We start from the raw sequence: 11,904 nt of genomic DNA on the forward strand, positions 1-11,904 counted from the left end.
TGAATATTCGATCATAAAATGTTAGGTATTATTTGTTTTTATTACGTAACGATGTCACGTTGTACTTTTCATACCTCATGTTTATACGGCATTATTGGAATGTTTAATAAGTTACTAGATACATGTATAAATGAAAAATAAACATCGTACAATCATAAAGCCTAAATGATCGTTAGAAATACGTTTAATTTTTAAGAAATATCAGTATAGCGTGTTATCCGCTTGCCTTTGTTTTAATATAATAACTACTTTTCAGTTATAATTATACTAAATAATTTTTAAGATAGAAGAATGGTTATAAATATTAACAAGTGGGAAGACGTAGGCCAAGTAATTAGTGACTTGACTTGGAAAGAAGGTATGCTTTGTGGACTAATTAGACCGAAAAGGACCACGAGTGTTGCTATTGCTATCTTATTCAAACCTTTAGCATTTTCGCCTTGGATTCCGTGTCAAGTGGGACCCATCAATAGCTTTTTAAGACCAAATTAGTAAAGGAGTTTTTCAGGAACACCAAACCTTCCTATACGTCCCGCATAGGGCGATACAGGGGGCTATACTCCGCCCGTATAGGGCTCGTATAGTTCTATACGGGACGTATAGCGTCCCGTATAGCCTTATTGATAGGACCCGTAATTTAATGACATAGACATACATGCAATTACTAACTTGTTATAGTGTAACAATTACGTATGGACCAATCCCAAAGTCCAAACATTAAATCATAAAACAAGCTTTAATTTAAATTTTGTTAATTAGAACAATTTTTTTTGCATCTGAAAATGAAAAGCACAAGAGTAAATACATTAACCTTACTATAAATACAAAGTAAATACATTAACCTTGCTATAAATACAAAGCAAAAGATAACCATCAACTTTGTTAATGAAGAAACCGCAATAAACGTATGAAATCAACATTTCTTTTTTCATTGAATCTGAAGAAACACTAATTGACCCCGGGCAGATTACGGATAATCTGGGGGTTAAATAGATGTTTCCCACGAGGGGTTATGTTCAGCAAAGATGGTTCTTCTGGTGACCTGCAAAACAGACACCGTGAGCTCGTCACTGAGAAGGGGGGGTACCTCCTTATGACCACCCTCCGGCGTGAGAATCAGACTAGATTGCTCTTGAATATAAGTGTATATTAAGAGATTGCTAGAGAAGATAAGATGTGATAAGGTAATGTAATGTACCCATACCATTCCAAGGTGTTGGAGTATTTATAGCCGAAGGTAGGTTTCCAAGAAGGTACAGCCGGCTGAATAGTATTCCTGTTCTGCCAACTGTGGGCTACGCACATGCCATGCTGGCAGTTGGTGGGTAGGCAGCGGCTGATAGGGACCAGGCCGGCTGTGTACTATTCCTTTTCCACCAACTGCAGGCTATGCACGTGCTACGACAGGTTGGTGAGTAGGCAGCGGCTAATAGTGACAGGGGTTGGTGAGTAGGCAGCGGCTGATAGTGACCAGGCCGGCTGTGTACTATTCCTTTGTCACAGTGAGCTGTCGCTGCTTTGGTCGGACCTTTTGTCCATACCTCGTCAGGTACAGTACAAAAGGTCCTCCAGTAGCGTACGGACTGGCTCATTTGGGCGGGAGTATTCCCGGCTTTGGGCGGGAGTGTTCCCGGCTTGCTCACTCCTTCTTCAGGTGACATTACTGAATTATTTAAGAGTTAAGTGCCCTGTGCGTGTAGCCTTGCTGCGCAGGTAGCCTTCCCTGATGGCTTGTATCCGCAGCTGCGGGAACAGGCGGGGTACTTCACCATTGGGAGGCTTTTCCTGCGGGAACAGCTTGCGTACTGCGTTGAAGAGGTAGGTCCCAGCAGAGCCCAGTTGGACCCGCAAGACTCACCTTAAAGAGGGACGTCTGCGCAGAAACCAACTGGATCCGCAGGACCCACCATGCTCAGAGACGTGACGTCCTTACGCGCAGTACGCAAGCTGTTCCCGCAGGAAAAGCCTCCCAATGGTGAAGTACCCCGCCTGTTCCCGCAGCTGCGAATACAAGCCATCAGGGAAGGCTACCTGCGCAGCAAGGCTACACGCACAAGGCACTTAACTCTTAAATAATTCAGTAATGTCACCTGAAGAAGGAGTGAGCAAGCCGGGAACACTCCCGCCCAAAGCCGGGAATACTCCCGCCCAAATGAGCCAGTCCGTACGCTACTGGAGGACCTTTTGTACTGTACTTGACGAGGTATGGACAAAAGGTCCGACCAAAGCAGCGACAGCTCACTGTGACAAAGGAATAGTACACAGTCGGCCTGATCACTATCAGCCGCTGCCTACTCACCAACCCCTGTCACTATTAGCCGCTGCCTACTCACCAACCTGTCGTAGCACGTGCATAGCCTGCAGTTGGTGGAAAAGGAATAGTACACAGCCGCCCTGGTCCCTATCAGCCGCTGCCTACCCACCAACTGCCAGCATGGCATGTGCGTAGCCCACAGTTGGCAGAACAGGAATACTATTCAGCCGGCTGTACCTTCTTGGAAACCTACATTCGGCTATAAATACTCCAACACCTTGGAATGGTATGGGCACATTACATTACCTTATCACATCTTATCTTCTCTAGCAATCTCTTAATATACACTTATATTCAAGAGCAATCTAGTCTGATTCTCACGCCGGAGGGTGGTCACAAGGAGGTACCCCCCCCTTCTCAGTGACGAGCTCACGGTGTCTGTTTTGCAGGTCACCAGAAGAACCATCTTTGCCGGACATAACCCCTCGTGGGAAACATCTATTTAACCCCCAGATTATCCGTAATCTGCCCGGGGTCGATTAGTGTTTCTTCAGAATCCCTGGTTATTCTTTCTAAAACCATAATCATAAACCACCCATGAAGCTTCATGCCATTAATTAATTAAGGTAAAACTCAAATCTTAACAACAAGATCAACCTCAACTTTAGCCTTATGATCCCCATTATTCTCCCTATTTACTATCCTTACATTCGTTACATTCGATTTGATTTTCTGCGCAATTTATTCATGCAACGATTCGTTCACTTCCATACGGGTATGATCAATCGTTTCTTATTCTTAATGTTAAAATATGGCATATTATTTGGAAATTTGTGGTGGTAAAATGGTTTGATCCACATATTTGGCATCTAGAAGCTTTTGTGTTCAAGTATTGTTGAACATATATTGTGTCTAGGCCTGTAAACGAACCGAACGAACAAGAACAAGGGCATGTTCGTGTTTGCTCACTTAACTTTAAACCAACACGAACACTTAATTGAACAAATAGTTGTGTTCTTGTTCGTTTGTTAAAAAATTGAACATGTTCTTGTTCGTTTATGTTCGTTTGTTTAACATCTAAATGAACATAAATGAACAACAATACACGAACATAAAGAACATATATGAACAAACGTAATTGAACACAAACAAACATAAATGAACACACTTAAATGAACACAAACGAACAAATATTTAACTATTAACTAGATGACTCATAAATAATAAATAATTATTTTCTATTAATGTGCAAATGAACATAAACGCACATAAATAAACGGACACAAATGGACATACATAAACGAACGTTCACGAACATAAAATTGAACTTCCCGCTGAACAGCTCACAATATCGAATTATTTTCGTTTACAGGCCTAATTGTTTCATCATTAGATAAATTCTTTAATCTATGATTGTCTCATTGCAAATATAATTGAAAACAATCCTATTGATTCAGTAATATTCCAACTTTTTGTTAGGTGTGAACCAATTTTCAAAGAAGCATAAGGTTGTTTTATGGTAATATTTTGTGAGAAGAAGAAAAATTGGAGTCAGAAATGATCTTACCAGCCTTACTTACATCTGCTGGTTTCAATATAGTGATTTGTGTTGGTTTTTTTTCACTATATTCGATATTGAGAAAACAACCGTATAATTTGAAAGTTTATTTCAGGCAGAGGCTTGCTCAACTTAAGCCAGGCCAAAAGAACCTTTACTTTTTTGATCGACTCATCCCCTCTGCGGGTTGGTTAGTTAAAGCGTGGGAAGCAACCGATGATGATCTCTATGCTTGTGGGGGTATAGATGGACTCGTGTTTATCAGGCTCATTGTTTTCTGGTAATAAACTAACTTACTATCTTCTTGTCGTCGTCGTCGTTGTTATTATTACTAGCACTACCTTTTCAATATGAAATGATCCAAATCATATTTTGTTTAAAGTATATTGGTTTTTAATTTTTTATTAATCTCAACTATCGCTTTTTGGTCGCTGTCGTTCCCAACTAATGAATTGGTGCTGACGGTCCAACTTTAATGTATTTGTTCCCAACAGTCCGCGACTAACAGAATCCTAGCGCTGTAAGTTGTAGATCGCTGGAAAAACGTTTTTGGCCAGGAAAACTTTACATTTTTATCCCAAATATATTTGTAACTTTGTATTGGACCTCTAGGAACTTTTTTTAGTAAAAGCCCCAATTATTGAGGTCACGAAACCCTATAACCATCGTCGGAGTTGGTTGGTGGTGCTCAAGTGGTGGTGGTTGGTTGATGGTGAGTCAATTGGTGGTGATAGCGGTATTCGGGTGGTGTTTCTGGAAAAAAAAATGTGACTTTTCCAACAAAAAATGTTTTTCCGGTGACCTGCAACTAACGGTGTTAGGATTCCGTTAGTCACGGACCGTTGGGAACAAATACGTTAAAAGTTGGGAGCATCAGCAGCCAATTCGTTAGTTGGAACCGACATTGACCAAAAAGAGATAATTGAGATTAATAAAAACCAATATACCTTTGTTTAAAATCCAAGTTGTACAATTGTTTCACTGAGGTTATTTAGACATTTATACATTTAGACCTAAGGCTTGCCTTGGCATGCCTTTGGCTTGCCTTGGCCGTGCCTAGGCCGAGCCTTGCATGCCCAAGACGTGCCTTTGGCTTGCCCATGGGCGCCTTGGCATGCCTTGGCCTGGCCATGGGCGTGCCTTGGCATGATGGCAAGGCCAATTCAGGCAAGACAGTAAGCATTGTTAACTTTGATAAACCCTCCCGATGGCAAGGCCAAAACAGGCAAGACAGTAAGCATTGTTAACCTCTGGCTTCGCCCCGCTCAGGCATAGTTCACCATCTTTCGGGTCCCGACAGGCATGCTCACACTCGAACCCTTCTCAGAAGATCAAGGTCGGTCGGCGGTGCACCCCGCTAGGGCGCTTCCGGTTCATCCCGCATCGCCAGTTCTGCTTACCAAAAATGGCCCACTTGGAGCTCTCGATTCCGTGGCACGGCTCAACAAAGCAGCCGCGCCGTCCTACCTATTTAAAGTTTGAGAATAGGTCGGGGGCGCAACACGAACAACTGCGAAAGCATTTGCCAAGGATGTTTTCATTAATCAAGAACGAAAGTCTAACTTTTTATTATGATACATTATTCCCATGGACTATTCTATACATGACATGTGCACATGGTTTTCCATTTGTGTAATACTTTTTAGGGGGTGTGTGACATTGACATATCAATCGTGTAATATTTATGTTACATAAATGGTTGGTTATACTTGTTGATTGGTCATGCTGTGAAAGTTATACAAATGGGCATGTCACATAAACTATTTTACACAACGGACACGCCATGTCAACATATGCAAATGTTAAAGGTCACGTTAATAGATTTTCACAACTTCTAACAAAAATGAGAATTGTTGTTTCTTGTTTTGTTGTGGTGTAGCATACGGATATTCTCCATTGCAGCCGTTCTTTGCATATTTATCGTCCTTCCAGTGAACTTGTTTGGGCAAGCGATAGAGCAGACGACTCCCGAGTCACAGATGGACATATTTACCATTAGGAATGTTCCGGAAGGGTCTACGGGGTATGCTTTATGAAAACTATTGTTCCTTAGTTTCTATATTCTTACTTTCTTTTTCTCACCTCAGGCTTTGGGCCCACTTCTTTGCGCTCTATGTCATATCTATCTCCGCTTATGTTCTTCTATACGTTGTAAGGATGTGAAAGTAACATTTATTTAAATTTATTTCATGTATCATTGTTTTAATTAGGCTGTAAATGAGCCGAGTTTGAGCTAGAGTTGATTTTAGTTATATTAATCGTAATTTAATATAAAACAATATTTATTATTAAAAAATTACAATGAATGTATTTATAGAGATAATACTATAATAGTCTCGTTAGGTTCACGAACCTGGTCAAGCTAGAACTCGATCCTGTTTAAGTTCAAGTTGTTTTGAGAAACTAGTGAGCTAATCTCTAGTAGCTCACGTCAGCTCATAGTAGATCGAATAATATATCTCAGAAAAAACAGGCAAATAGATCCTATGTTTCACACATGATCTTTCACATATGAAATGACACTGAAATGAGGTTTGTTGTGGTAGGAGTTCAAGAATGTTGCAAGGATGAGATTAGAACAAGCAATTAAGTTTCCAAGAAAACCAAGTCACTACACGGTTCTTGTTCGAGGAATCCCATGGAGTCCCGGAGAATCATATAGTGAAGTTGTTAGCAAACACTTTAGCAGTTGGTATAATATAAGTTATCTTGCGCACCAAATGGTTTATCGATCCGGTGCAATTCAGAAGTTAATGGTAACCATATGAGTTTCTTGATTGAATAATAAGATACTGAACACTCACATCACATATGTTGGTTTTCACATAGATGGAAACAGAAAAGATGTATAAGGTGCTTGCAGAGACAACTATAACTCAATATGTTCAACCAATAACCGTCGAAGCTCTTCCATCTTCAAACCCTTTGAAAATTGTCGCTTCTGAAACCGAAAGTACTTTCAGGAAACATAAACATAATCATAAAAAAGATATGAGAGATCTGGTTAGGACTCTTTATCTCTCTATTAATGCTATTATTATTGTTATTATTATAATTATTATTGTTGTTGTTGTTGTTGTTATTATTATTATTATTTGTGATGGTTTAAAGATTTATGATGTTAACACAGGAATGCGCAGCTGCATTTGTGTTTTTTAGGAACCGATACGCTGCAATGGTGGCTTCACACACCATCCAGGCAAAAGATCCTATGTTATGGGTCACAGATTTTGCGCCAGAGCCACACGATGTTTATTGGGCGAACCTTTGTATACCTTATCGGTATCTTTGGATCCGTAAAACGCTAGTTTTTATTGGCACAATTCTCTTCAGTGTGTGGTTTTTGCTACCCACATCATTAGTTCAAGGCCTTTGTAACCTTGCTCAGTTGGAGACCACATTTCCATTCCTCAGAGGGATAGCAGACAGGTTTGTCAACTTAAAAAGTTTTTTTTTTTTTACAAATGAAACACATTATTTGTTTCTTTAAGGTTTCTTATATGTAGATTATTTTATAGAAAGTTAGCATAGTTTTTGAGTACTAAATTTGAGGTAATCTGTGGGCCATAATGGTGATCGACGTGTTAGAAACGTGACGTTGGCATGGCACTAAGGGGTGTAAATGAGTTGTGCTTGTTTAGTTTATAAGGGCTCAAGCTCGAACTTGGCTCATTTTACGCTCTGTATATGTTTAAGCTTAAGCTTGACTCCCTAATAGTGTTTCAAGTTTGAGCTTCGACTTAGGTTGTTCATTATTTCTTAATTATTTAAATATATTTATTCATATATTTTTGTTTTTATAGTTTAAATTTTTTTTAAATGTATATAATTTAATTATTTTATCAAAAATTTTATATAATGATACATAATATTTGGATATATTTTTATCATATCAAATACAATTATTTATGGCTTGCACATATAACAAGCTCGTTTAGGCTCGTACCCCTAGTCCAGCTCGGTATATGAAGCTCATGTTCGAGCTCGCTTATGAAATGAGCTCCTATTTAAGTTGGGCTCTATTCGAGCTTTTTTGAGTTGAACCTGAGCAATTCATTGACAAGGAGCTGATTCAAGAGTTAACAAACTCGCTACAAGTATATTTTACGGAACCCATTTCTAGTCGACGAAAAGGTCTTGACGATCAAGCCTCCAATTTCACCAAATAAGACTTTTTCCTCAAAATTCTTAACATTTTAAGCCTTTTTAAATTTAAAATTACGTGTTTTAGATCATTTACGTAATTTACTTCTATTTATTATCTTAATTTCAGTATTGCAATTTTTTTATAATCCAAAAATTTGCAAACCTCCCAAATTTTGAACCATAGCTTTGTTTCTGGTAGGATAAGTTTTATCATTCAAAAGGGTGTTGCAGCGCAACTTGTTGTTCGTTTACTTGCCTCTTTATTGTTACTGAATCTCTAGTGTATTGGTTGAGAATTCATAATTCCAACATTTTCTTTTTCTTGGAGAATTGTTTCCCGATTATTATTTTCTTGCTTTCACTCTGCATGACACACGTCGAGTAGCTCAACTCATTTACACCCTTAAGGACTACGTTAAACACACTACTTAACATAAAGTGTTTATTGAATGTTACAGGCAGTATGTGAATATCATATCCGGGTATCTACCAAGTTTGGTGCTAACATTCTTCGTTTTGCTGGTGCCACCAGTCATGTTAATGTTTGCTACACTTGAAGGAGCTGTGTCACGTAGTGGGAGAAAAAAGAGTGCATGTTGCAAAGTTATTATTTTCTTCTTTTGGAATATATTTTGTACAACCTTTTCACTGGTACTTGGTGGGACCGTATGCATTTATTAACTGTTACTGGTTTAAAAGACATGGCTACTCTTCTTGGTGTTTTAGTTCCTGGTCAGGTGAGTTATGTTAATCGTTTGACGGGAAGTTTGTTTATGTTCGTAAATTTAATAAATGAATGAACATGAACACATGCTTCTTGGTGTTTTAGTTCCTGGTCAGGTGAGTTAAGTTGATCGTTCGACGGAAAGTTTGTTTATGTTCGTAAATTTAATAAATAAATGAACATGAACACATGTTTCGTTTGTTAATTTATGTTTGTAAATGTTCGCTAATGTTCATTCATTTATGATCATTTATGTTAGTTTATTTATGTTCATTTTTGGATGATTCATCTGCTTAATGCTTTATATTTGTTCGTTTATGTTCATTAAATTGTGTTCATTTATGTTTGTTTGTGTTCGTTTACGTTTGTATGAGTGTGTGTGTGTGTGTGTGTTCATCTATTTTTGTTAATATGTATTCAATTATGTTCATGTATGTGCGTTTATGTTCGCCAAGTGTCCATTTAGATTTAAATGAACACATATAAACGAACACAAACGTGCTCATTTTTTAAACGGACTGACATGAACACAAATATTTTCCGGACTAAGTGTTCGTATACGCTTAAAGTTAAACAAACAAACACAAACAGGGGCTTGCTCGTGTTCGTTTAGTTCGTTTACAGAGCTAATGAATGCAAATGGAACAAGTGTGTGATAATTCTTTGTTGTTTTGTAGGCACCCTTTTTTATGACCTACATTATGACAACTGGTTGGGCAAGTTTGGCATATGAACTAATGCAACCATTTGTACTTATAGTTAACTGGCCAATTTGTTCTTATGAGAAAGGAAGGATATGGTGATCTCTATACTTTCCCTCATCACACCGAAGTTCCAAGGGCCCTTTTGTTCGCACTTCTCGGTTTCACATTTTCCATTCTCGCACCTCTGATATTGCCTTTTCTTCTCGTCTACTATTTCTTCGCGTATTTTGTGTACCGAAATCAGGTTTGCGTTTCGTTATTGGTTTTTACATTGGCAAATTGGAAATAAATAATCCCAACTCTTGTGTATTGCTGATAATAATCCCAACTTTAAAAATCACTACCATCGTTCCTAACTTTCAACTACTTTTGTCTCAATGGACCTCCGCTAAAAAACACTTAACGCCGTTAAGTTTTTCCCAAGTTTAAAACCGACGTTTTAGGCTTTTGATCGGAAGAACGATATGAGTCGAGCGATGTAAAACTTATTTCGAAACGGTGATTCAAATGACTTGATTTTTGTTAATTGAAAATTCAAACACCCGAATTGAAACATTGTTTCGTTGCTTGGATCAGCGTTTCGAGATAAGTTTTACATCGGTCGAATCATATCGTTCTTTCGATCAAAATACCTAAAACATAGGTTTGAAACTTGGGAAAAAAACTTAACGGCGTTAAGTGTTTTTTAACAAAGGTCTATCGAGACAAAAATAGTTGAAAGTTGGGATCGCTGATAGTGATTTTTAAAGTTGGGATTATTATCGACCGATACACAAAAGTTAGGATAATTTATTTCCAATTTTCCTTTTACATTTTACGCGTAATGGTTAGAACTATAGAACTAGAAGCTAATGTTTTTATTTTTTATTTTTTTATTTTTGTTGTAGATTTTGAATGTTTATATTACAAGATACAATACAAATGGAAGTTATTGGCCTATTGCACATAACTCTGCAATATTTTCTTTAATAGTCATGCAATCAGTAGCTTCAATCATCTTTGGAATGAAAAGATTGGGCACTGCATCAGGCTTTGCATTCATACTTATAATCTTCACTTTGCTTTTCAACTTGTATTGTCGCCATAAGTTTCTACCACTCTTTACAAACAAAGCTGTACAGGTATATATATTGCTTCAAAACACACACAAAGTTTAACTTCTGTTATTTTTACACATCAGTATACAAAAAATATGATATAATATTTTTATCATAGCATCATGCAGAATTTATAAATTACATAGTTTATAATTCAAGTCCATTGCATAACCAAGTTCTAAAAAGTAACGATTCCTAAATATTTAATCAGTAAATAAAACAATATTTTTGTCTTAATAGATAGTAGTTCACCTTTACGCACGCGCACACACACATATATATGTATGTATGCATGTAATGTATATGTATGTATGTATGTATGTGGGGACACATTCTTTTCGGAACCACTTTTATGTTGACATCTACAAGAATCGGATAAAACAATTGCATCTGGTACTGTATATTGATGATTTAATGTGATGGTGCGTAGGCAGTTATTAAAGTACCTCAAGTGTCACATTTAAAGCGAAAAAAATACAACTATGATTTGCAGTTCTCGTAATCATTTATTTATATATTTTATATTATTTTAGGGTAGTTTTGTCATTTACTCTATGTAATATATACTTATTAAATTTATGACAATTCTCGGCTATATGTTACCTATTTAATACTTGCTTATATGACTTGTTTGTAGGATCTTATTGAGATGGATCGACATGATGAGCATTCGGGAAAGCTTGAAGAGGTTCTTTCGCGGTTACTGTCATCATATAATAGAGTTGGACCATATTCCGGTAATCATCCCACTGATCTACTTTCACCTGAGTACGCAAAACCTGAAGAGGACGACGATAAGGCAGCAGTCACAAGTTCTAAACAAGAGGAGACCAGGTTTGGGTTGCCTTTTGTTTCTTGTTACTAATTAGGTTATTTGGTTAAGGCATCAAATATAGATAAATAACTAGTACACCAAATATGCTTAAAATATTATTATATTAGCTAAGGGATTAATTTCGTACATAATCCGAATCGACCCATTTATAATAAATGGATCAAAACTACCACCTCTAAATTACTAATAAGATTGTTTATCCTTGCCATCAAATTTTCAGTGAAGATCATTAAGCTGGTGCCTCAAGCAACATTCATCTTGAACTAGTGTGTGAGATTAAGCAGTTTTGGAATGTAATATATGATCCTACATAGAATAGGCAGTTTTGTTTCTTGAACATCATATATTGTGTAACGAGAATTTAGCGAAATTGTCGTAATTAATATTATGATGTACTCAAGTTGTATATGTATGTGATATAAGGTTATTAAGTTCATATTCATATGGGTTATGTTTAACATATGAAAATCAAGTTTTGAATATGAATTTGGTTACAAATTTAAGGTTTATTAAAAATCGTTAAGGAAAACGAATACTATCGATAGTTAAACGAAATAAGGGGTATTTGTGTCAATGTTAGGAAGTA

The 11,904-nt window shown here is 37.2% G+C and overlaps 1 pseudogene; it reads left to right on the top strand.

Annotated features, from left to right (window-relative positions):
* Positions 1–3,811: 3,811 nt before the first annotated feature.
* LOC143580088 (hyperosmolality-gated Ca2+ permeable channel 2.1-like) lies at positions 3,812–11,348 on the top strand (annotated as a pseudogene).
* Positions 11,349–11,904: the final 556 nt, after the last annotated feature.

This window comes from Bidens hawaiensis, unplaced genomic scaffold (assembly GCF_021521415.1).
Source record: "Bidens hawaiensis isolate Kalapana, Puna unplaced genomic scaffold, B.hawaiensis_p1.1 tig00030221_1, whole genome shotgun sequence".
In the NCBI taxonomy this organism is placed as follows: Eukaryota; Viridiplantae; Streptophyta; class Magnoliopsida; order Asterales; family Asteraceae; genus Bidens; species Bidens hawaiensis.